Genomic DNA, 26,522 nt, shown 5'->3' on the forward strand with positions numbered 1-26,522 from the left:
TAGCACCTACCTTGTAGGGCTGTGAGAATCAAATGAGATAACATTTATAAAGTGTTTAGTACAGTACCTGGCACACTGTAGGCACTTTATAAATGCTTATCTCCTTCCTCTATTAAGCACCCAGTATATGCAAGACATGATGTTTGTTTGCAGCCAAAATCTATCTCCTTTCAACTTCCAGTCATTTCTCCAAGTTCTGTCCCCTAAGGCCAGGCAGAGTAAGGCTTAGCCTTCCTCCATATGACAGCCCTGCAGCTCTCATGGCCCTCCTAAAGGTCTTCTCTTCTCCAGATGAAGCACGTCCAGTTCCTTTAACCTTAACCCCTGTGTGATGTGGTCTTCAGTCCCCTCACCATCTTCGTCACCCTTCCAGAGGCCCTCCGTGGGAGTAATCAGTCAATGAGGAGTCTGATGAAAAAGAGGGCCTAGGATCATCCCATCCTCCCTGACAGCATTCATGTGACTCCAGCTCAAGATGCTTGGGGGCTAGCAACACCACTCTAAAAGACCAGAAGCCCTGTGACCCCAATTTTTGTTTGGACCTGTGATCTCATCAGTGAAAACACCTGCTAGTGTGGAAATTCCTTCCACCAATGTAGCTGCTGTCTGTGATTCTAGTCTTCATTGTCAGAGATCTGAGAGGGTCACACAACCAGTACATGTCACAGCCAGGGCTTCAACCCAGGTCTTTACTCTATCCAAGGTTCCATGATGCTTCCCTGCCCCCCAGAACAGAGTTCAATTTCCCATTACACTCACATGGCATCTATAACTGCACCCTGCCCCTTTCTCCATGACCAAGAGGGGAACGAATGATATGGTGGTCAGAGCATTGGGTTCTGGGTTTAAGTCACATCTCTGCTCCTTATTACCTGTGTGACTTTGGGCAAGTCACTTATCTTTTCTATACCTTCTTTTTCTTCCATGTAAAATGAAGGGAGTTAACTTGATTTCTTCTAAGGTCCCCTCTGGCTGAAAATCTATGACCTGATTTGAACTTGCAGCTAGCTCTGCTATTCAGCAGGGAGCATGGAACATTGCTCAAGTCACTTCCGCAGCTGAGCTTCCTCATCTGTAAAATGTCATCCTAGACTCTAGTAACTAGGTGGTCTCTCAGCTGCCTTCAAGTGCTGCATTCTGTGAGCCCACACCTGCGAAGCCTTCCTGCCCTGCCTTCTTCAGCTCCACTCCCAACAGAGACAAACAAGTTTTAATAGGGAGAAGGAATCAGGAAAGGGCCAGGCAATGGGACACAGGCCTGAATGGGAGGAGGGCCTTGGGCAGCCAAGTGTCAGCATCAGGGCACCAAACACCTCGGAGGTGGAAGGAGAAAGTGCCCAGAGGGAGAAAGGAGGTGTTGAGAGAAGGTAGAGGGGACTCCAAAAATAGACCTCACTTACTGAGCTGGTAAAAAAGCAAAAGCCTGCTAGAGTCAGTCCCACATGTCTCAATGCCCCAAGAAGAAAGTTGAGAAGAATCAGAGCCCTTAGATATTCACCCATCTGGCCTGGGGCCATACCCAAGGAAGTTATCATTGGAAGTGTGCCTGAGCTTCGATCCCACAATGGCCTTGGCCGCCTGGGCTGCGAACAATGGTTAGGTGTCCAAGAGCTAACGTGAGTGTTCTGGGCCTGTGCGAGAACCAAATGAGCCACAGGTTTGCAATGGAGAATCGACCTTCTTCCTGTTCCTTGTATGTGACACTCCATCTCCCACCTCTGAGCCTTTGCACTGGCTGTCCCCCCTCCCCCACCTAGAATGCCCTCCCTCCTCACCTCTGCCTCCTGACTTTCTGGCTTCCTTTAAAACTCAGCTCAAATCCCATCCTTTCCTAGTCCCCTTCTCCCCAACCCCTCGCCAACTTAATGTCTCACATATGAGATTACTTTCCGTTTACCTAATATAGATCTTATCTATACAGAGTCATTTGCATGCTGTCTCCCCCACTGGAATGTGAGCTCCTTGAGGGCAGGGACCCTGTTTTTGCCTTTCTTTGTACCCCCAGCTCTTAGCATGGTTCCTGGCACATAGTAAACACTTAATAAATGTTTATCGACTACAAAAATAAGTCCTTGCTGTCAAGGAACTTACAAACAAGCAAGGAGTAATAATCCAGATAATGATACCAGCCTACATTTTTCTAAAGCCTGAAGGTTTACAAAGCTCTTCCTTTATGACACCCATATGAGACTGATGGTACAAACATCATTATCTCGATTTTTCAGAAGAGAAAACGGAGACTGATGATAAAACAACTGGCACAAGATTCCATAGTTCATCAGGGGCAGAGGCAGACCTTGAACCCATGACCTTTGACTCTAAGACCAGTGCTCTGGCCACTATGCCACAGGTCATGTCTGGGGAAAGATGTGTGGAATAAGAAATGTCAATGCCAAGAACAGTCTTTCCATTGATGCCTTTCAGCCTCAGCTTTTCAATAAAGCTCCAAACAGAGAGTTTTCTTATACACATCTTACAGTGCTTGGCACAGTTGAAAAGAAAATAACTTCCATCATAGCTCAGTTTTCTGACTTTCAATTTGAACTTGGGCAGCTACAATTCCTTCCTTTCTTAAATTCTCTTCCAAGTGCCTAATTGGCAGAGGAATGGTTGGGTCTCATGGATGAAAGCATCATAGGACTTAGAGTGAGAAGGCACCTTAAAGATCACTTAATACAGGGGTGGGGAACCTGGGACCTCCAGGCCACATGTGACCCTCTAGGTCCTCGGGTGTGGCCTTTTGACTGAGTCTCAGTTTTACAGAACAAATCCTTTTATGAAGGGGATTTGTTCTGTGAAGTTTGGATTTGGTCAGAGGGCCACACTTGAGGACCTAGAGGGGCCCATGTGGCCTCGAGGCCACCCCTGACTTAGTCAGTCTGGTAACCTCACTTTAGAGAGGGTGAACCAGAGACCCAGAGGCTAAGTGACTTGCTAAAGGCCATATAACTTATAAGTAGGGGAACAGGAATTTGAACTCAGGTGCTAAGACCATCATAATAATAAATGACAGAGCAGGGATTCGAATCCAGGTCATTCGACTTCAAATCCAGTCTCCTCTGCTTTGTTTTCAACAAACTTTTCATATTTCATATTATGAAAGTATCACTGTTGTCACTATGGTTACTTCCATAGAAAGACTGCAATGTATTAGTGATTCTTCATAAAACTTTAAAAAATATTGTTTCTGTTTAATACAATAAACATTTATTAAGCACCAACTGTTCCCACAATCAGGAAGGCACAGCACATGATCTGTGCACCAGGAAGAGTGCAGTTATTGGTCATAACCCCGACAGGGGCCCCCGCTTCTCTCTGTTCTGGGCCCAGCGTACCAAAGAACAGCAGACTGAGCCTCATGCTGAAGACAGGAGAGGTAAACGAAGAGGCAGTGTAGATCATATTGTCAGAAGAATTCTGGTGTTTCTTACAGGTTAGGAAGCTGGGGGTGCAACAGGAGGAATGTTCCAGGAGTCAGAATAAGAGCAGCCAGAAATAAATCGAAGCTGATTTTATTTACAATCTATGGCTGAATTACTGCCCAGATGATGACATGTAGTTGGATTGGTAACTCACCAACTGAGTCCATCAACACATCTATCTAGGACAGACACTGCAGATGGACAACGATCTGGGTCCAGAATCGAACAGGAAAGCAGGCTGGAATGCATTTGTGAAATTGTGCAGCACTTTCAATGATCCCAAGCCGCTTCCCGACGCCAAATCCCATCTTTCTAACACAAATATTCTCCGGGTGATGCTATGTGACTACAAATCATGGAACATCATCGGTGCCAGAGAATCAGGATCGCAGGTGACTCAAAGGGCAGTGGAAAGTCATGTGGCGGGTGGAAGCAGACTGGATCAGTTTGACTTGGTCATGAGAAGTGTCTAAAAGATATCTTCAAAATCATATGTGATCAGAAAAGGAGCTGGGTTTAAGCATTATGAATCAGAGAGTGATAGGATCACAGATTTTAGAGCAGAAAGACATCTTAGAAATTATATAGTCTAACCCTTTCACTTTTCAGAGGAGGAAACTGAGACTTAAAAAGGTTAAGTGACTTGCCTAAGGTCATACAAGTAGGCATAAGAGAGGTGGCATCCAAGCTCACATCTTCTGAAATTGAATTTCATTCAATTCAATTCAATAAGAATTAGTTAAATGCCCGCTGTGCACTAGGCACTTTGCTAGGTGCTAATGATAGAAAGACAAAAAATAAAAATAAAAATAAAAAACGAAACAGCTCTTTCCTGCAGGGAATTGAGATTTTAATGGCAGATATATATTCATCAATAAGTAAATACAAGTTCATTCCTGGAGTCTTAAAGGAAGCAAGGTATTCTAAGAGGTGGAAGGAAAGAAGGAAAACATAACAGATAAATAGCTCAAGAGCACCATTTGTATCCCTGAAGTAAGAAAAGAACCAAAGCTTCAAGTACATTGAACTCATTCATTTTGGAGGATTTGTGCCAAGATATAGACAGGAATCACACAGCATGAGGTATGGAATGGAGTGGAACGGAACTGAATGAGTGGAGAGAGTACTCACATCAATGAGATCCAGGAGAGCTAGGGCTCCCAAAGGGCTGGGGCTTGATAAGAAGGGTTAGCCAATAGTTGCTAGAGAATGTCACTGTAATTCTGACTCAGAACAATCCCCCAAAAGCTATTAAACTGTGCATGCATAGCCTTTGACCCTTGGCTCTGGGCATTTTCTCTAGCTGTCTTCCATGCCTGTAATACTCTCCTCAACTCCACTTGTTGACTTCTCTGACTTCCTTTAAGTCCCAACTAAAATCCCACCTTTTACTGGAAACTTTCCCCACATGCCTCTTAATTCTACTGCTTTCCCTCTTAATAATTTCTTATTTATCCTGTATATAGCTTGCTTGCATATATTTGTTTGAATATTGTCTCCCCCATTAGATTATAAGCTCCTTGAGGGCAAGGACTGTCTTTTGTCTCTTTTTGTATCCCCAGAGCTTAACACAGTGCCTGACCCTTAATAAATGTTGATTGATTGATTGATCCAGCAATGCCACTACTAAGTTTATATGTCAAAGAGATCAAAGAAAGAAGGAGAGGACCCATATGTACACAAATATTTATAGCAGTTCTTTTTGTAGTGGTAAACAACTGGAAACTAAAGAGGTGTCCATCAATTAGGGAATGGCTGAACAAGTTATGGTATATGAATCTAGGAACAGGGACTAGAAACTGTTTTCACTGGTGTTAAGGAAGTTCCAGATAAGGATGCTCTCTCTGTCAAAAGAGGTCAGTATCTTCTAGTCTTGGACAGTTGTTTAGACTGAGCATGGAGAGTTAAGCTGGCAGGGATCAGAGATGGAACCTGAACTGAGGTCTTCCTAGTTCCAGGACTACCACTCTGTCTACTATATCACACTGCATCTCATAATTGGCTATTATTGAGCCATTAGAAATTAGGAAAGGGATGGATCCAGAGAAACCTGGGAAGACTGACATGAACTGATACAGACCAGAATCTGCAGAAAAAAATAATGCAAAACTACTTGTAAATAAAAACAATGTTGAAAGAGTTGATATAGGTCAAATACAATGACCAGCCACCACTTCAAGTACTGATGATGAGTCATATTAACAGGGGAGCACTAGAGCCAGATGAAACCAGTATGGGAGAGCCAGATGTTAAATTTTCAGTGGAAACACTTACCCCTTGGAAATCAGCAAATGTTACAAATCAGCTTGATTTATTATTATTATTTGATTATTTAGTCTTTAAAAAGTGATGGAGGGAATGTTAATAACGCAAATTAAACTTCAAAGTGTCTTCCTATGGACTTTTTTTTTTGAGAGCTTGTTGTTAAACATTTATCAGCACACCACTTCTTATTATCCACTGCCTGACAGAGAGGTGGGGGCCTTGAGGGGAAGGTTGAGATGAACATTTTAGGATATGTCCAGTGTGAGAATTTGTTCTGTTTGACTATTACTTACTGGTTACAAGGGAGAGTTTTGTTTTTCATTTTGAGGAGAGATATTTGGGAAAGGTAAGGAGTACTAACAATAAGGAATGTCAAAAAAATTTAAAGAGAAAGAAATGATACTCATTGTAGCATTTTTTAAAAAGCCACAGAAGAGCACAGAAAGAAGTTCAGAAAGAGATACAGACAAGCAGGATGGCATCGAAGCTAACATGTTGAATTTCTTACGTTCCTTGTTTTAAATATAGGCTGTAACAGAAATTTGTGTTTCCATATGTGATCCTTTGTGCTTTTGTGTGTGTGGAAATGCTGTTTGATGATGTTCATCAAATAAAAACAACAAAACCATTTATAACAATTTAAAAGCATGGCCTAGTGTGATGGGCAAGAACATAGGTAAGACCATGCATGGTCTCTATCTTTCCTTTCCTCATTTGTCAAATGGCCTCCTGACTGATTTACAAAGTATTTTGTGACTAGAACATGCTTCCTCACCCTTCTCCACCGTTTGGTAAGTCTGTGATCAAACTCTAGAGGAAAGATCAGCAGTCAGGCTTCCTTCAAAAGCAGTGTTGTACGTCCTCATCTGCTTTTAAAAAAAAAATAGGAACATTTGGACTACATGACCACTAAAGTCCCTTGTGGCTCTGAATTCCATAATACCCTACAAAATGCCTCCTAGTTTTGTGGTGGAGACTACTGGATTTGGAGGTGAGGAGCCACGTTCAAATCCTTGCCCTGCCCCTCACTACCTCTGTGCCATTGAGCAGCCTCTCTGAACCTCACTCTCCTCATCTGTAAAATGAGGGGTTGGGCTAGGACCCTTCCATCTCCAAATCTATGATCCTTTGTACCCTTTAAACTCACACCCAGATTTTAGAGTTTTTGGGGGGTTTTTTTCTACTATGAGTCCAGCCCTTTTCCACTACACAAGTAGAAAATATAATGCTTTAGGGTTCCAAAAGTGCTTTCCTTACAACAGTCCTGTGACATAAGTGGTATAGTTATTATCAAGATTTCATAGATGAGGAATTAAAGTGACTTCTCTAAAGGCCCACATATAGTTAGTAAGTATCTAACTCTAGGTACAATGCTCCACCTACTTACTCTGTGGTGGAATAAGAGAGGGCCAAGTGGTATTGGAGATCTAAGGAGGGGAAAATTAGGGGTGGAGGGGTCAGGAAAGACTTTATGGAGAAGACAGAATTTTATCTGGGCCTTGAAGGCTGGATAGGCTATCGTTAGTGTCTTAGAGGAGTCTGTCTCTCTGTTAATACCTACTTCACAAACCATTTAGGGGACCATTTGCCTTTCTCCCTGTTTTACCAGTTGATGGGTATGGGATGACCTTCATCTGACCTTGATGGCCAACATATGTCAAAGCCTGGAGCCAGAAGCCAGGAGCCCAATACTAATTGGTCATTTTCTTCCCATAAGAATGTGCTGCTAAAAGGCAGATGGAGGGGGAAAGCTTCAATGACAGGTCTTATTCTGGCATCCTCTACAAGTTGCCAACATCTGTGCAAGCCATTTGTCAGTAGAATAGCAGGCGAACCAGTAAGAGGTTTGAGAAATGAATTTGCGACTGTTCCATAGATCTGGCTGAACATAATTGAATTATCAGCCATCTTGAAATTTTATGGGAAGATTATGTAAGGCATCCGCTAATAGGGAACATTTGTTTGCAATAACTCAAGTTCTCATAAAGATGGTTTCATCAATTCTTAATTATAAAAGGCAGTGGCTCATATGGAGTCTGAAAATGGGCTGGAGCTCAGACCTGGCGCCACTAAGGAGGAGGCTAGATGGGAGTTATGCTGGAGAACTGTGCTGTCAGGACCAGCAACTACCAACTCTGTAGTCCTCTGTTTGGGCCAATAAAGTCTTCCCTGTCCAACCCACCCCTTTAACTCCCAGCCCACCAAGCCTCCTCTTAACTTCCTTTTATTCCCTCTTTACTGCTTCCCCCTTTCTTCTACATGTGCTTGGAGCACCCTCCTTCTCTGATGTCTTGCTCCTTCCCAGGTGGTGGAAAGGTATGGACATCACCACCATGAGTAGGCCAGATGAAACAAATTGGTGGTGACTTTTCTCCCCACCTTGGCTTTAGACTGTCCCTAGCCTAGTCACAAACAAAAACAAAAACATGGTACTAGGCTTTGTCAGTCAGGAATGAAGGACCTGTCTTCCATCAAGAACTACGACTGACCACGAACTGAAGGGAGGCAGCGGGGTAGAGTGGGGAAAGAGCCAGACTGAGAGGAAGAGAAGAGCAGTTCAAAACCCAGTTGCGCCACTTAGCTTGTGCTAGGACATCACTTCCCCTTCCTGGGCCTTAGTTTCCCTCCCTTGGACAATGAAGATGATGGATTCTAAGGCTCTTTCCAATTCTAAAATCCGGTTATTCCAACAAGTAAAAGTAACTGCATTAGTTTGGGCTGTGGTAGAATAATAAAACTCTCCTTTTTAGATGGAAAACAGTTAGCTAAAGCTATTAAATGCATAAAACAAATATCCATTGGTCGATGTATTTGCAAGGCTAGCACTGCATGGTGGAGGGAGGAAGCGCTTTGCTGGTAAATTGACGGATGGGTTGTTGATGAGATCCCAGATCCGTCCATCCTTTGGCTGTGCTGGGGGATTTTTGAAACCTGTGTGAGGAACTGCCCGTGGTAAAACTCCCTCCTGTACTGGCAACTCTTCAATAACTTGTAGTCTTAGAGAATTTCCTAGAGTGCTGAGACGAGTGGCTCACCCTGGGCACCCAGCTGGCATGTGTCAGAGGCAGTACTTGAACTCAGATCCTTTCCCAGGCATTAGGGAAAAGTTGGAGGTTTTAGGTTTAAAAGGTCACTAGCCCACAGGAAGCTTGAAAACTATCTAAAGCTCCAGTACTAACATTTGGCACAGAGGAGGAAAACAAACAGGATGTGCAATTGAATTGTGTTGTGGTCACTGTTCCCAAGTGGCCCCCCACAGGAAAAAAAAAAGGAGTCTTCTTTCATGGAGCAACACGCCCATCTTGTGAGTTTTTAGGATATTGCCTTTAAGGACTTCAAAACTCATGTCGTGATTTTTAAACTGTTCATTTCAGCAATGGCTCCCAGAAGACACTTTTTAAAATTCCTGAACTTAACACCAGATAAAATGATCATTTCCATACACATTATAGAATAGAAAAAGAGGATTGTACATGAAACTGTGGCTCCCAATTATCTACATCTTTCTTTTCTTTTAAAATATATATGGTATGTTTATATATGATGTGATTTATTACATATAATAGGTATTATATAAAAATAGGTTATATCTCTTACATAACTGTATATGTATTTTACACAAATATCTTCTGTTATATAAACATATATAAATATTCTATAATATATTGTTATAGAAATACATTCTATAGCATGTATTATTATACATTATATCATGCAATAAATTCAACATGCGACTTTTAAAGCAGTCCTTTTCGTGATTCTTTCTGGCCTTACTCCTATTCTCTTCTGTGAATTTCTAAAAATTGCTTCATTGACTCTCTTTTCTCTTTTTTCTTCTTTCTACTACCTTATCCCTACTCCTCCTCTACGTTCCACCATTTTAAAAAAAGAGAAAGAAAACCACTGTAACAAACATTCCTAGCCCAGCAGAACAAATTCCCAAATTAGCTGTGTCCAAAAAATGTATGTCTTAATTCTGTTTTGAGTTCATCACCTCACTGTCAAGCAGTGGCTAGCAGATTTCCTCATCATTCCTTCTAACAGACACTTAAAATCATACTTAATCCGGTGGAGTTTTTTGCCATCTTAATGGCTAAATTAGGCCAATTGCCTGGCACCTACCTAAAAGAACTACCATTGAAGAATGGAAGAATTAGAAAGTATCCAAAATGTCTTGATAGGGTAAATGTGGGGACTGTCAGTGCTCAGATGTTCTGTGCTGTGTAGCCATCGATTTCTAGGACCCTGGGGAACATTACACCATTGTAATGGCTGTGTAACTGCAGAGATGGTGTGGCTCAGTGGATAGAGGGCAGGCTTCAGAGTCAGGATGGCTTGGGTTCAGGTCTCACCTCTGACACATATTGACTGTGTCATCCCGGACAAATCACACAGCTTCTCAATGCCCTCAGTTTCTACTCTGCCTTGGCAAAAGTGGTTTCTATATGTGAAGTTCCTAAGTTTTAGACCTCTGCTACCCCTCAAAAAACCACACAGTTCTGCCACTCTCTGTGTGAATCTGGACAAATTCCTTCCCCTTCCCGGGCCACAGTTTCTTTCTCTGTAATATGAGAGTGTTAGGTCATATCACTTCTAAGGTCCCTTACAGCTCTGACCCTATGTTGTATGTTAAAATACCCCCTTTCAGCTCCAAAATGTTATGTCTTATTTTTTAAGTTCTCTTTGAGCCTTGGAATTCTATATTCTGTGATTCCTTCTCAGAAATGCCTCTTCTCAGCCCCATGCTCTTTAAAGATATCTAAATAACAATAACCTCTGAAGAAAAAAGTAAAGCTCTCATGTTCCAGCTGAAGTACTAAATTGTGTTCCTATTTTCCAATCAGATTCCATTTTCCTTTACATTTTTCAATTTAATGGTTGAAAATTTGATTTCAGAGTTGGATTCACAAGTGACATTGGTGTGCACCAGAGTGTAGCTTTTTAATGGACTTGGGCGCCTGATCATTGCTATTTCATTAACCCCATGTAAGGAAACAGTGGGTGGGGCTCCAAATTCAGGACTTAGAACTGTGAACTTGGGAGCCAGAAACTGGTCTCAGTTCCAATAGGTCAGTCAGAAATTTTAAGGAAAAAGAAAAGAAGGAACTCAGTATTTCTGCCTCAGGCCTTTCCCGGTCCCCCCCAGCTTCTACCAGCTTCCCCGTCCCACCCCCCACCCCACCCCCCTGCCAAGGTTATCTTGTATCTGATTTGTCTGTGTTTTATATGCTCCCATATATGTTCATAGAAGCTCTGTGAGGGCAGGAATTATTCACTTGGGATTGTAACCTCAGTGTCATCCTCAAATCCTCACACTTACCAGCTGCAGCATACTCAGTCAGTTGCCAGATCTTACCATTTCTAGCTTTCCAACTTCTCTTACATACTCTTCCTGCCACTCACAGCCACTACCCTAGTTCAGGGCTTCATTACTCCTAAATGATCTTCTCGCCTCTTCTCCTCTCGATCTGGCCCTATTCTACCTTTCCTGCCATCTTACACATTACACATGAGGGATGTGTGGGGTGTCTGGGGAGGACTAGCAGCTCTGGTGCGAGGGCTTACTGTTCATCCACCTTTGGTGTCCACCTGCCACCCAGCTCTCACCTGTGGCTCCAAGAAGCTGTGCCATGTGCAGCAGTCACGCCCCTGCAAAACCGTATCAGCAGACGGGCTAAACCAGATTGAGGGTAACTGAAAAGCCTCAAACCTGTCGGTGAGTTAGGGGGGATGTCTACCCCAAGCATGTGAAGACTTCCCCTGGTGGAATGGGCTGATGAGAACAATTCATTCCAATGGCCATGAAGGTAGCTGTAGCAGGCACTATGGAGAGCTTAGAGCTTGGTGAGACATTGAAGATGCCAAAATCATCCACTGCATGCCGGGCCATTGCCGGTCATCCTGACTTTTATCCTGCCACTGGACTTCGATGACTCTGGAAGAGAGAGTGAGGCTGACGACTTGGTGCAACTCTGCCTCACTGAAATGCAATTCACGGGCAAATCAAGACCTCGTCCTGTGATGTCATTGGTCCAACAACAATACCTTACTTTCCTTCATGAACACTACATTCCTACAAAACCAGCCTTTTTACTGTTCTTCATACTTGTCACTCCATGTCTGATCTCCTTGCTTTTATATTGACTTCCCTTCATGACTGAAATGGACTCATGGGACCATAAACGTAAAGCCAGAAGGCACCTCAACAGCCACTGAGTCCGACTCCCTCATTTTACAGGTGAGGAAACAGAGGCACAGAGAGGTGAAATGAATTCCCTCACATCAGAACAGCTGACACGGGGCACTGACCCCAGGTCTTCCCGATTCCAAGTCCAGTACACCATGCACTATGCCTTGCTATGTTTCCCACTTTGTAACACTGATGGGTACCACCATACAAGGTACTTGGTTCCATCCTCCCTTCCAGTTAGGAGCAAAGCTTAACCCTTTCCTATCTCTTCCCTAGGGAGTGATTTAACATGTGATCATTTCTCCAGTTACTGCCCTCTCCTCTCTACCCCCTTTCTCTCTGAAGAAGTAATCAGCCACAATGATTAGCTTGCTTTTTTGCCTAGGGGGCGATATATAGGGGCTCAGGTCTTCAGGGTCCCTTTCTAAATCAGATTTGTTGTGTCATCATCATTGTCATTGTTGTTGTTCAGACATGTCCAACTCTTCATGACCCAGTGGACCATGTTGTCCATGGGGTTTTCTTGGTAAAGATACTGGAGTGTTTTGCCATTTCCTTCTCCAGTGGATTAAGGCAAACAGAAGTTAAATGACTTTGCCCAGGGTCACAGAGCTAGTGTGTGTCTAGGGCCAGATTTGAATTCAGGTCTTCCTGACTCCAGCCCAGTGCGCTGTCCACTGAGCCACCTAGCTGCCTCGAATTTAAAAAAAAAAAACTATTAATACAATTAAAATAGTTCAGAGCCCTCAGGAAAATTTCTAACACTCAAGCAAAAGTTTGGTTCTCTGCCCTGGTTTAAATTTTTGTCCATTTCTATAACCACTAATCTCTTTACATTTGAGACAAAAAAAAAAACAGGATACATAGAACATTTTGGTAACAAAGCAATCAGTATCTGTGACTGGATAGACATGGGGAGGAAAAGTTAGGGAAAAAGCAAACTTTTGGGGGGTGGGGGCTTCTTTCAGGGCTTGAAGAGATAAATCGAATGCATGGCTTGAGCTCAAGTCTTCTATTTCCAGATTCCTGTAGGAGTCAAGTGCCCCTAGTTAATCTCACTCTTCTCTCTCCATAGCTCAGCCGTTCTTTCACCTGTTGCCTCTCAGCCACTAGTCCTTTCTGGCTCAGCTCATTAAATCCCAAGTGGAGCTGGAGAGACTATCTTTCCATCACTGCTTCCCAGACTTTGTAGTCTACACTCCTTCATCTTATCCGTGTCTCAGAGACTATGTGTGTCCTAGGCACGACTCAAATGTACCTTCTGGCTCCAAGATCACAAAAGGTTAAAATCACTCTCAGGGCTGAGAGGGAATTCTAGTCTTCTGGAAGTACAAATCCCAGGATTCCAGTCAGTTACTTTTCTACCTGGGGTTTGAAATTTTGCAATCTCTTGCACAATTGGCTATGGTACATTCGATATATGGATCATACAATATAGCAACAAACGACATTAGCATTTAACAGAAAAAAATAAAGTTAAAACAGCATTCTAGGTTCCAGACACCTTAGGGTGCCATTTACAGCAAATATACATTAACAACACACACATACACACACACACACACACACACACGTATAAGAATACAAGGCAGGGACTCATTTGATAGGCTGCTTTGGTGATTGCAGGAATAAATTTTGTGCAGGATATAATATATGCATGTTTTTCACAAGTTCATGCATATGCATATAACAAACAGATATTCATAATAGCAAACAAAATCAAAGTAATAACACCATTGATAGGGTAAGCAAAATAGCCAAATTATGTGTGCATAGCTAACTAGCATAATTAACAGACTGCATAATACATATGCATTTACATTCAAGACACATGTTGCATGGGTAAGCATTAGCATTAACATCTGGCTACTTGTTTAATTGTTTCACCTGGGTGAGTCTGCTCCCTGGTTGCATAGTCCTCACCTCTCTGTGACCTGCTGACCTATCCATCCCTATACTTGGATCTAAACCTGAATTTACAGAGGGCCCGGGCTACCTCACATTCAGTCATCTCCATTGTGTGAACTAGTTATTGAGGTACGATATACAAAATCTTCTTCATTTGAAATGTCTGTTTTCAAGCTAGTGTCTGGGTAAGGCAGACTTTGTATGACTGGCCAGTAATCCCTGTCACTTAGAGTCCACTGAGGTGAGAACATATCATTGCTCATCTGGGTATCTAACTCACCTATTGGCAGTAAATGATTGCATTAGATTGCCTTTGTATGGCCTTCACAAGCCTCTATGTTGTAAACAGACAAGTTCGCCAGGTTCTCTACAACTAAGCACGAAGTAGTATTCCATCAAACTGATAGCTTCTGGGTTCCATGAGCACCATAATCTCTCAGCAGAAGCCTGTCACCCTGTGGAAGGTCTTGACGATGAACTCATGCATCTTACCATCATTTCTTTCTTTTAGCATTCATCTGGGCTGAAGCTGTAACCAGGTAGTAAGTTACTTTCTCAGCTGCCATATACTGGCTGTGAGTGTTCTCTACCTTCGGAGACTCCCAAACACCAATCAATACACAGATGTGGCTCCCATTCAAATATCGGCAAATAGCATGGAAAAAAATCCGTATCATCATTCCTGGTACTGTCGTACACGTTGTACTAGGAAAGCCACATACTGGCTCCACTGGGATTTTTGTTCTGATCTCAGTATATATATGCCTTTGGGACGCTGGTCTTTTCTACCTGGCAACAATATATGTTCTCAAAAGATATGTGCATATAATTTTTTTTTCTAAATCGAATCCTAAATTGCCTCCTTCCTCACCCCTGCCTCTTGTTTTCTTTAAGGCCCAGCTCAAACTCTACCTTTGACATGAAACCCTTCCTGATTCCCCCCAATCCAAATTATCTTTCATCTACTTTGAAGTAATTTTATTGACACCTCTTTTTTAACATCACCATAACTTCCCCAAGCATCCCTCTTTTTTCACCTTCCAGAGAGTGATTTCATACAACAAGACAAAGAAGAGGAAAAAATCAGTATAATTGATCAATATTTTGTAAAAGTCTGAAAAGACGTGCAATGTACCACGCTCATGGACTTCTCATCTCTGCAAAGGAGCAGGGTAGGAGTGTCTTCCCACATCTCTTCTTTTGATCCATGCTTGTCTTTATAAATTTACAACATTCACTTCTGATTTTTTGTAGTTATTTCCATTTAAATTGTTGTAATCATTGTGTGTGTGTGTGTTATTTTTTTGGCTCTTCTTCATTTTGAATCAGTTCTTATACCTCTTTCCATTCTTCTCTGTATTCATCAAATTTATCATTTCTTATAGCACATTATAGTAATATTCTATTACATGTACATACCACAATTTAGTCATTCTTTACTCAGTGGGCATCCATTTTGTTTCCAATTCTTTGCTACTATAAATATTTTGGTGTATTTGAGAGCTTCCTTATCAGTGCCTCCTTGGAGCATGGGCCTAGTAATAGAATCTCTTTGTCAAAGGGTATGGATGTTTTGGTCACTTTATTTGCATAATTCCAAATTTCTTTCCAAAACGTTTGTACTGATTCATAGCTCTACCAACGATGCACTGGTGCACCTATTTTTTCATAACCCCTCCAACATTGACTGTTCTCATTTTTGATCATCTTTGCCAATTTTCAGGGTGCAGGTGAAACTTCACAGTTGTTTTAATGTGTATTTCTCCAGAGCATTATTTCATATGGTTTTTAAAAGTTTGTAATTCTTCTTTTGACAGCTGCTTATTCCTATCTTTTTACCACTTATCTATTGAGGAATACATTTTGGTCATCATACACACACATATACACATATACACACATATATATGTGTACATTTGATCTTAAATATCAAATCTTTATCGAAGGAATTTGAAACAAAGATTTTTCCCATTTGCCCATTTCCCTTAATTATCTTAGGTCCATTAATTTGGTGTGTGCAGAAGGTTTTCAGTCTCATGTAATCAAAGTTATTTATTTTGTCTTTTGTAATTACCTCTATCCCTTGTTTAGTTAAGAATATATCTCCCACCTATGGCTGTGAAAGGTATATGATCTGCTTCTCTTCTCATTTTTAATAGTATGAACTCTAATATTAAAGTTATGTATAATGTATTATAGAATATGATTTAAGGTGTTGATCTATGCCTAATTTCTGCCAAATTGTTTTCCAGTTTTCCCTACCATTTTTATGAAATAAGGGGTTCTTTCCTAAGTAATTTATGTTTTGTAGTTTACCAAACTAACAGTGAGTTATTGAGCTGCATTCATTTGCATTGTTTCTTATTCTCCCTTGTCTTATCTATTTCATTGATCTACCCCTCTATTTTTCAAACCAATAGCAGATGGTTTTGACAGCTTTATAACATAACTTGAACTCTGGAAATGCTATTCCCCCTTCAGCCCCACATCCTTTCCATTATTTCCTTTAATATACCAGGTATTTTATTTTTCCAAATGAATTTTGTTATTATTTTGTCAAGTTCTATAAAGTATCTCTTTGATAATTTGATTGGTATAGTATTAAAACCATAAATTAACTTTGGTATTATTGTCATTTTTATTACATTGGCATGGCCCAGCCATGAGCACTGAATACTCCTCCAGCGATTTAAGTTGTTCTTTACTTCTTTAAGGTGTACTTTGTAATTGAATTTGCATAAATATTTTGTGTTGGTATGTAGATTGTTCCCCAGATATTTCATCCACTATGAAGTTATTTGAAATGGAATTTCTCTATCATTGCCTCTAGAATTTTGCTATTATTAGAAAATTATTATTATTAATATTATTATTAGAAAAACTTTTATTTCTGAAGGTTTATTTTGTCACCTACAGCTTTGCTGAAGCTCCAGTCTCAGTATCTCTGCTGATTTCTTAGAATTTTTTAAGTAAACCATCAGCAAATAGGGATAGTTTCATCTCCTCCTTACCTATCTTATACCTTTCATAGCTTTCTCTTGTCTTATTTCTATTGCTAGCATTTTGAGAACTATATTAAATAATTGTGGGGACTGAGCATCTTTGCTCTACTTTTGTATTTATTTGGAAAGCTTCTAGTATATCCCCACTGCATATGATGCTTACTTTTGATTTTCTTTTTGGAGGCAATTGGAGTTAAGTGACTTGCCCAGGGTCACACAGTATTATATGTCTGTACCAGATTAGAACTCAGGTCCTCCTGACTCCAGGGTCGGTACTCTATCCACTATGCCACTTGGCTGCCTGTTGCTTTCAATTTTTGATAAATAATTTTTTATGATATTAAAAAGGTTCCTCTATGTCTATACTTTGTAGAGTTTTTTTAAAGCATAAATGAATGTTATACTGTGTCAAAGGCTTTTTCATCCTCATCTGTGATAGTCATTATTTTGGATGTTCTTGTTTTTAATATTATTACATTGATCATTGAAAATTTCTTATTAATATAAATCCAATTTGGTCATGATGTATGAACTCTTGGTTGAATAGCTGTAGTATAACAGGGTTTTATTTTAATATGTTTAATTGATATTCATTAATAATATTAGTCTATAGCTACCCTGTGTTTTATCCTTCCCTGATTTAGGTCTTATGAGTATATTTGTATTTTTTATAAAGGAATATGGTCGGGTGCTTTCTTTCTCAATTTTTGAGAATGATTTGTATAGTATTGGCACTAATTCTCATACAATAAAAATTTGACAGAATTCTCCTGAGAATCCAGCGGGACTAGGAGGGTTTGTTTTGTTTTGTTGTTTTTTTCATTTGGTAGCTCCTTCACAGCTAATTCTATTTCCTTTTCTGAGGTTGGGTCATTTAAGATCTCTATTTGGTCCTCTGTTAGTTTGGGTATTTCATGGGGTTTTTTGAGGAATTCCTCTATTTCTTTTGTGTTCTTAGTCTGTGTATAGTAGGTTCTAATAATTCTTTTTATTTCTTCTGGTTTTGTTATGAGTTTACCTTATTTATTATTTTGTTGATTTGATTTTCTGCCCTCTTTAATTATCCATTTTATTAGTGTTTTCAAAGAACAGTGCAAGAATACCAAAGAAACATACAAACACAAAATATTAATGTAAATATAATCACAAAGTACTCTTTAAAGAAGCAAAAACAAAACAATTTAAATAGCTGGAGTTTTACTTTTATCGTTTCTTAGTTTTACTTATCATTTCTACAGTTTCTTTGGGGGAAGAGTTTAATTTTATCTATTTCCCCTATGATCTTTAATATCTGTTCTTTTGTGCTTACTTTAAGTTTTTTTTATTTGTTGGATTTCTAATTTTTTAAATATACATTCAGTTCGTTAGTCCTCTTTTTTCTATTTTTTCCTGTGTGTTTATAGAGATATAATTTCCCCCCAAGAAGACTGCTTTGTCTGAATGCCAAAAACTTTGGTATGTTGTTTCATTATTATGATTTTCTTTCACATATTCTTCACTGTTTTTAATATTTATTCTTTGGCTCATTTATTATTTAAGATTTCGTGGTTAAGTCTTTATTTTGTTTTTGCTTTGTTTAATAAGATGATTGCAACACCTGCTTTTTAAAAAATTTTCCTGATATGTAGTACATTTTTTCTGCCCTTCATTTTCATTCATCTTTGTTTTTTAATGTATCTTGTGTCTTGTATTGTCCCATGGTAGGAATTTCCCTATATCTCTGATTGTGCAGTTCATTATTAACCATTGTCATCCCTATGGTCATTTTTCCCCATTTGCCATAAAATCACCTCCCTGGGTCCATGCCTTCCCTCTCTCTGGGTGTCAGTTAACCCTCAGGAGCTGATTCCTCTACTCCTGAGGTAGGATGAAGGGTCTCTCTAAGCATCAAATCCCAGTAGATCGTACCCATTGTAAGGTTCCTATCTCCCTTTATAGAATACCACTCTTCCTCTATGGGAACATCCATCCGTGGTAACCCCCTCACACCACCGAAACAAGATTTCCCCATTTTGATCCCTCCCTTTGCCTCCTCACGCATTCTCCTGCAGGATCTCTTCTTCCAGAGAGATTACAGAAGTTATTTTCTCTTCATTGTTAGCCTTTGATTTGATTAGGGCACATCACATATTCCTCTCTATCTTCTTCCCCTTTCCCCTTTTGCACACCCTTCCATTCTGTAACTTAGTTCCACAAAAGACATTGATGCTGGTAGGCAGGGTGTTGTGAGGTTTAATGCACAGTGTTTCAGGCCTGTTTCTCCACCATCATTTCCATTAGACTTCTCCTTTCACTTTTTTTTTTTTAGGCAATTGGGGTTAAGTGACTTGCCCAGGGTCACACAGCTAGTAAGTGTCAAGTGTTTGGTCTGAGGCTGGATTTGAACTCAGGTCCTCCTGACTTCAGGGCCGGTGCTCTATCCACTGTGCCACCTACCTGCCCCTCTCCTTTCACTCTTGCCTCTTTGTGTACAATTAGAAAGAAATCTCTTAATGATTTCTCCCTGTCATCCTTGGTAGCTGTATTTGTTTGCCTTCTAGTGTTGCTGTTGTCTGGGTTGTTGGAGAAGCAAATCATTTTTTCTGGTCTAGTTTTCCTGGAAACATTCTAAAAATGTTTCCAATGCCTCTTTTTTTATTGAACCTCCATCTTTTTTCCACAGTTAGGCTCAGATTTGCAGGATATGTTACCTTGAGCTGCATCTTGAACTCCTTTGCTCCTCAGAAGATATTATTCTATTCCCTTGTGAAGTTTCTAATGGGTATAGAATAACCTTGTGTTATTAAGTTCCTTTCTTTTATATTTGAAGGTTTTTCTTCTGGTTGTTTGCAGCATTTGTTGCTTTCCAATGGAATTGTTAAATTTCACCACTATGTGTCTTGGAGTTTATAGGATACCTTTCTTCCCCACCCCCACCCCACCCCGAGGGTGAGGTATGGATTCTTTCCACTGGTCATTTGTTTCCTGGGGTCAGAAGTTCTAAAGGTAAAGTATAGTTGTGTTGCAAGACCATGGGACAGCTTGTGCAGCCACGCTGCCCCATCTTGGTTGGCAGTTGGGGACCAGTGCTTACTGAACACATTAGATGTTGGAAGCCTAACTAACAGCCTTCTCTGATGTTAGTTCATTGAATTGTTTCTTTGGTAAGGTTCTTGGTATCCTAGACCATGGAGAGAGATGAAATTACTTTACCTCTTGCACATAATTCATATTTTGGAGAGATTTGAAAGGCCATGAGGACTGGAGAAGATGTCCAGTCTTCCATTTGTTGGCCAAGTGACCCAGGAGTCTTTTGCATCCAGAGGTGTGCTAGGAAATATTTAATTATCAGCTCTCTAGCAAGAAAGATGTGCATCTGACATACTTTTCAGCTGGATCTGCATTATTAGCATTTTCTCCATCGTCTTCTTAAATCCAGACACTCAGCAAAACAATCAAGGCCTACTTTGCAGAGTTTGCCAATTTCCAAGGTATAAACGCTCACACTGAAAACTTGACGACTGAGGCTCCGACACATCCTTGCTTATATCTATTTTGTATATATATTTACATGGTCTGTCTGGGGTAATAATGGGAGCTGGCCTCAGAGCAAGGAAGATATATATGGGTTCAAGTCTCACTTGTGACACATGTTGGCTATGCGACTTGGGGCAAATCACTTCCCCTCTCAGGGCTCTACCAGAGCTTCTTAAACTGTTGGTCAGGACCCCATAGGGAGATCTCAAGTTTAAGAAGCCCTGGTCTAGACAACAATCTGAGACCATAAGTTGCAAAGAAGGTGATGACCTTCATTGGTCGAGGAGATTTCCTCATGTGAATTCCCTATTCTTCTGAAATCAGAGATCCAGTCACTGTTTCTTTCATCTGCATAGGTACATGTTGTCTCTCTTAGATAGATTGTAAACTCTTTGAGGGCAGATACTATTACACTTTTGTGTTTATATCCCTGTTGCCTAGCCAGAGTACCTGACATAATAGGCGCTCAATAAATTCATGTTGATTGATCAATTCAAGTCCTTCCTCTGACCCATACTAGCTATGTGATAATGGGGAAGTCTCTTAACCTCTTCGTGCCTCAAGCTATTCCCTAAGACCATAAATTACAGATAAATTGCTAAGATGCATCAGTAGAAGGTGTTTCCATTCCAGGGCATTCCTGGAATGATGAAACCACAGGTCCAGACCCCTCCCTGCCCCCAAGAAAAAGACCAAGGAATTGGTCAAAGATTGGCTGAAGGAACTGGGGGTGCTGCCTTCAAGTATTTGAAGGGCGATCATTTGGAAGAGGGATTTGGTTTGTTCTATTTGATCCTAGAGGGTAGAACTAAAAGCCACAGGTGGTAGTTGTAAAGAGGTAAACATAGTCTTGGTAATGGAAAAAACTCTTTAATGATTAGAGCTATCCAAAAGTAAAATGTCCTGCTTCAAGAAGCAGCAAGTTTCCCCTCTCCTCCTTGAATGTCTTCAAGCAGAAGCTGGACAACCACTTGGCAAGTATGTTTTAGAAGAGATTCCTTTTGTGTATGGGTGGGACTAGATGGATGCTGAGGTCCCTTCTAACTCTAGGTTATCATTACCATTATCATAGTAAATATGAAATATTACAGTATTATGTGAAGGGAGACAGAGAGCACATATACATATTCTCTCCTTGGCACTGTTCTAGGTCCCTTCAAGGAGGCTATAGTCAAGACATAAAGAAAATGCAAAGTGTCAGCACCATGGCCAGTGGTAGCGCAGTGGTACACTGCCCACATGAGCATCCAGGAATGGTGGAGAGATTTATGGAGGAGGAAGACTGGAGCCTATTGCTGGTAAGTAACAGACTGGCTGCTGCTGTGGAGCCTTGTGTCAGATTTAAGTACATGTGGAGAGAGTGGCTGTACTGTCAGGCTACCCATGAGATTTCCCTGATGTGGGCATGCCTCTATATGGCTTGCCACGTTGCTGACCTACAGGAAGAAATCCAAGGAAGCTTATGTTGGATCTTTGTTTCTCCCTCTGGGCATCTTCTGTGCTATGGGTTCTCTCCTGTTGGCTAGGGGTTGGGTGGGGGGAGATGAGGAGAGAGGACAGGAATAGCTGGAGTAGAAGGGCTAAGTCTGTAATGATAAGACTTCCTGAGATAACAGAAGTTACATGTTTGATACATAACTGTCTCAGAGTATGCTTGAGAGCCCCATCCAAAACATAGATCAGGCCATCAGATTAAAGTATGTTATATGAATGCTACCTACAGAGAAAAGGTGACTTTCCCAGGACCAAACAGCTAGTAAATACCCAAACACGTCTAGTTTTCAATCCATTGCTCTTTCCAACACACCAAACCGTTCCTCAGGGAACAGAGCTAAGTACTTAGAAGTAGGAAAGGGAACACGGATGCATCATGAGTCAGTACCAGGATGAAGTAATAAGGGTCCACGAAAGGAGTCAGGATCAGAAACTGAAATCAGGATACATACGCAAAGGGGAAAAAAACAAGCAGTAGACACAATTTGAGGACAGTTAGGGATGGAATTTGTCAAGCCAGAATCAGAATCCAAAGCCAAGGTCACAAGGCAGAGCAAGAACCAAGCGAGGGCCAAAACATGGTCCATCCTCCAGTCTATATGGCCCCAAGGAGGCCTGGCTCGCTGATTGAATGTCTGCTGCTTCTTAGAGAGGGGAGGCCAATAACCTGGGAGCCTGGGTCCCTGAGCAGCACCAGCCTGGAGACAAATATAGGTCAGCCAATAATAATAATTACAGCAACAACAACTAACATTTATATAGCCCTTGCTATGTGCAAGGAGCCACATCTGACAGGTCCTCATTCTGCAGAAATGAGTCCCAGGGAGGGGAAGGGACTTGCCCAAAGTCACCCACACAGGGAGTAATTAAGTATGCCAGAGTTTGTATCCCAACCCAGGTCTCCTGACACCACAATCCAGAGCTCTTCCCAGCATACAAACTACTTCAATAATCTAAAGATAGGCCTAATTTCTGTATTGTCCCATCTTTTTCAGTCTGGTCTACATTTGCTTGGCATTATGTCTCTTCGGGATATTAATGCAGCTATTTAGCCCAGTGGAGGCCCAGCGAGTCTAACCAAAGCTTACATGTCTAGAGCACTGGCCAGCCCCAAAGTGCTTTCCCAACTCATTCGATCATTTCTCGTTTGAGCCTTACAATAATGCAATGAGGGAGATACTAGAGGTTTATCATCCCCATTTTACAGATGAGGAAAATGAGAGTCTTGGAGGTAAAGTGATTTTATCCAGTCACACAGTCAGTAAATTGCTTGTTGTCCTGTTGGCTCATGGGATTTAGAGCTGAAAGGGACCTTAGAGATACACGCCATATATTGTCTAGTAGGATATAAGCTTCTTGAGGTCAGTGACACCCTCTATTTTACAGTGGCATCCCTAGCAGCGTGCACAGCACCTGGCACATAGTGGGAGCTTCATAAATTCTTGTGGAGTGATTGATTAATCAATCTAGGCCCACTCTTTTTATTTTACTGCCTCAGTCAAACTGAGACCTGAGACCACTGCATCCAGGGCCATCTCTAGTCATCCTGATCTATATCTCACCACTGGACCCACATGGCTCCATAGGAGAAAGTGAGGCTGGCGACTTTGCACAGTCCTCCCTCACTTAAATCCAATTCACTTGCAAGTCATGGCATCACCTCCCTGATGCCATGGTCCTCTTCAAGAATGAAGGACAAATAACAACAACAGAGAAGAAAGCTGGGGTCCAGAGAAAGGCAATGGCTTGCCCAAGGTCCAATGGTATATCAGCTACTACCATCTCCCAGCCTGCTCACTGCTAAATTTTCAGTACAGGCATATATGCCTCCAAAATTCACTAGAAATCGGGGCTTCATTTATTGTTTTATTGATTGTCTAGACTTAAGAAAGCGATGGTGAAAATGTTAATAATTATGACTAAAGTTAAAAGTCTGTTGAGCATACTATTTTTCCCCAGAGAGCTGCTTGTTAAACATTTGCCAGCATAGCCCGACCAAGGCCCTACAGCTGGTAAGTGATAGCATGTGAATTAAAACCCAGGTCCTCTGACTGACCGTCTAATACTCTCCATTATACCACACTGCCTCTCATATGTTAGAAACAGTTGTCTCTTAAGTGGTTATCAAAGAAGGTGTTTTCAGTCATTCCGTAGCTACCCTTCTCCAAGCTTAAAAAAAGGGCTCGTATGGTCTATTTTTCTCATAAAGTCCAAATGATCCTGTGCTGACTCAGCACATTCAATTTGTGGCTAATTTTGTTTCCTCTCCACTAAATTTACTTGGGAACAAAGTAAAACAATCCTCACATTCAAGGCACCAGGAACAATATAGCTGTGTGTGAATGCAGGGGCTCTCAAAGTATATGAGGAGCCACACCCTGGAGGTCACGTTTCTGCCTGTTTAAACAATTACCCTATTTACTCACATGATCACATGTGTTCAACTGGATGTTAGTCTAAAAATTGGGAATGGTTGGGGTGAGCATTTTGTAAGAGCTGAGTCCATCGTGGACTGAGTTTGCAACCAGAGGATTTGGGAGCCTGCACACCAGCTTTGCCACTTATTAACAAAGGATTTGGGTAGGTCCTTTATTTCTCTGAGACTCCATTTTCCTTATCTTTAAAAATTAAACAATTTTAATAGGTAGCCTCCAAAATCCCTTGAAGCTACAAATCCTGTGCAATAATAATCTATAAAATGCAAAGGGTAACAAAAGGGAGAAATCCCAAGGGATTCAAGTCTTCCTCTGTGATTTGCTATTCATTCAGAGATTATTTTCATGCTGCAAAATACTGACAATGAGCGAAGCTGGTCTAAGACTAGCAAAGACCCAGGAAATCCAATGGGGCCACCAGCTGGAGTAGGACTGAGCAGAAGACATGGGAAATTCTAGCTTAAAAGAAAGCAGAAGCCTGTGGCAGCTGTCAGAGCACCCATTTCCACAAATGTGTTTGAAAGCCTATGACTCACCATGGACTGTCATGTTAACTCTTTGACCATAATCCCTGGCACGCCCACAAAGAATCTCTTGATGTAGCCTTGAACCCTTGGCCTAAGGACTAGGCTTTTTGGCCTTTGCCCTGCTAATTGGCTTCACAGTTTCTGACTCAGCCTTCCTGACCATGATATTAGGATAACAACAATAATAAAAACAACTTCATCAAAGCCCAACACATCATCCATTATGGGGGAGAGGGGGAAGAGTTAGTAATAGCAAAGTAATGCAATGCAAACTAAGGTAATATACAGCAGGGATTTGGTGTGTCTGGAGACTAGTAGTTGAAAAAGGCCTGTGAGGAACCCAGAAACACTGGTAAATTGGGCTCTGGCAATGTCAGTGTGATGAAACTACTCCTAAGAGTCAAAGCAATAGAGGTCTGAGGTAGAGGGTGGCAGAGGTAGAAGGTAGCAGACTGGCACTACTCAGAACCCTTGTGATGGTCAGCTTGACGTGGAGGGCTATGAAGTAGATGGCACCCCCTTGTTTTGGGACCACAAGAAGGCAAGATAAGCATGTCCAATATCTCAGCAAGGGGTCATAAGCAGAAAGGTGGAGATCTCAAAGAATGCTGAAGGTAGCCTGGGTTGGTGTCAGGGAATGAGTGCTAGATTTGACATGAGCAGACTTCAGTTGGAATGCTGACTCTATCACTCACTACCTATGTGACTTTAGGCAAGTCACTAAAACTCTTTGGGCCTCAGTCTCTTCCTTTGTAAAATGAGGAGGTTCTTTCTTCTCTCTCTCTCTCTCTCTCTCTCTCTCTCTCTCTCTCTCTCTCTCTCTCTCTCTCTCTCTCTCTCTCTCTCTCTCTCTCTCTCTCTCTCTTCCCTAGAGGCTTCTGTTCTGCTTGTCCCTCAGCCTCTGAAAATTTACCCTGAGTCAAGTTCACTTCTACCTTTTCCCTCGTGAAGAGCAGTTCTTAGCCTCTGAGTCAACCTGAGGTTCATTATACAACGTGGTGCTGAAGCAACCAGAGGTTTGGCCAAATGAGAGCCTCGGCATCTTAGTGGCATCAGGTCCCCTTCACCTCACTGATCTCCAGATGTGCCTTCTAAACCAGCATCATCACATGGGACATTGGCAAAGCAGCCAAGTTCTTTGGCCCTGGGGGGTTAGCCGGCTCCAGGGTTTGGGTCAGGACTGTTTGTGGAAATCTTATCTTTGGTTATACCAGGAACCCCTCTCTGAAGCAGCAAGTCTTCTACTAGATCCTGGCTTTGCCTTGTCGGTGGCTATAGGGCTCTTTTTCAGGACGGCAGCCTTCCTCATTCTCTTCACCATGTGAAGGAGCCGTTCCTACTCCCCACTGTTTCTCTTCCTTCTCCTGGTCCTCCTGTGTCTCACTCACCCCACATATACCTCACATTCCACTCCCCACCCCAAGGCAGCCTGGGAAAAAGCAATCAACTCAGGGTTTGACAAAAGGACAAAAAATTAAAACTGTGTGAATAAGCCATTTAAAAAATAAAATGAGGGGCAGCTAGGTGGCACAGTGGGTAGAGCACAGGCCCTGGAGTCAGGAGGACCTGAGTTCAAATCCGGCCTCAGAACCTTGACACTTACTAGCTGTGTGACCCTGGGCAAGTCACTTAACCCCATTGCCTAGCCAAAAAAATACAAAACAAAAACAAAAAACAAACATAAAAAATAAAATGAAAGAGGTGGACAGTAACCATGGAGGACCCTTCTAGCTCAAAATCTATAGTCCTCTAATCCCATATTT

At 41.5% G+C, this 26,522-nt stretch overlaps 1 pseudogene; it reads left to right on the forward strand.

The window, feature by feature from the left end:
* Nucleotides 1-21,508: 21,508 nt before the first annotated feature.
* On the forward strand, nt 21,509-26,084 carry LOC110193045 (ATP synthase F(0) complex subunit C2, mitochondrial pseudogene; annotated as a pseudogene).
* The last annotated feature ends 438 nt before the right edge of the window (nt 26,085-26,522 follow it).

This window comes from Phascolarctos cinereus, unplaced genomic scaffold, assembly GCF_003287225.1.
Source record: "Phascolarctos cinereus isolate Bilbo 61053 unplaced genomic scaffold, phaCin_HiC Scaffold_8;HRSCAF=390, whole genome shotgun sequence".
In the NCBI taxonomy this organism is placed as follows: Eukaryota; Metazoa; Chordata; class Mammalia; order Diprotodontia; family Phascolarctidae; genus Phascolarctos; species Phascolarctos cinereus.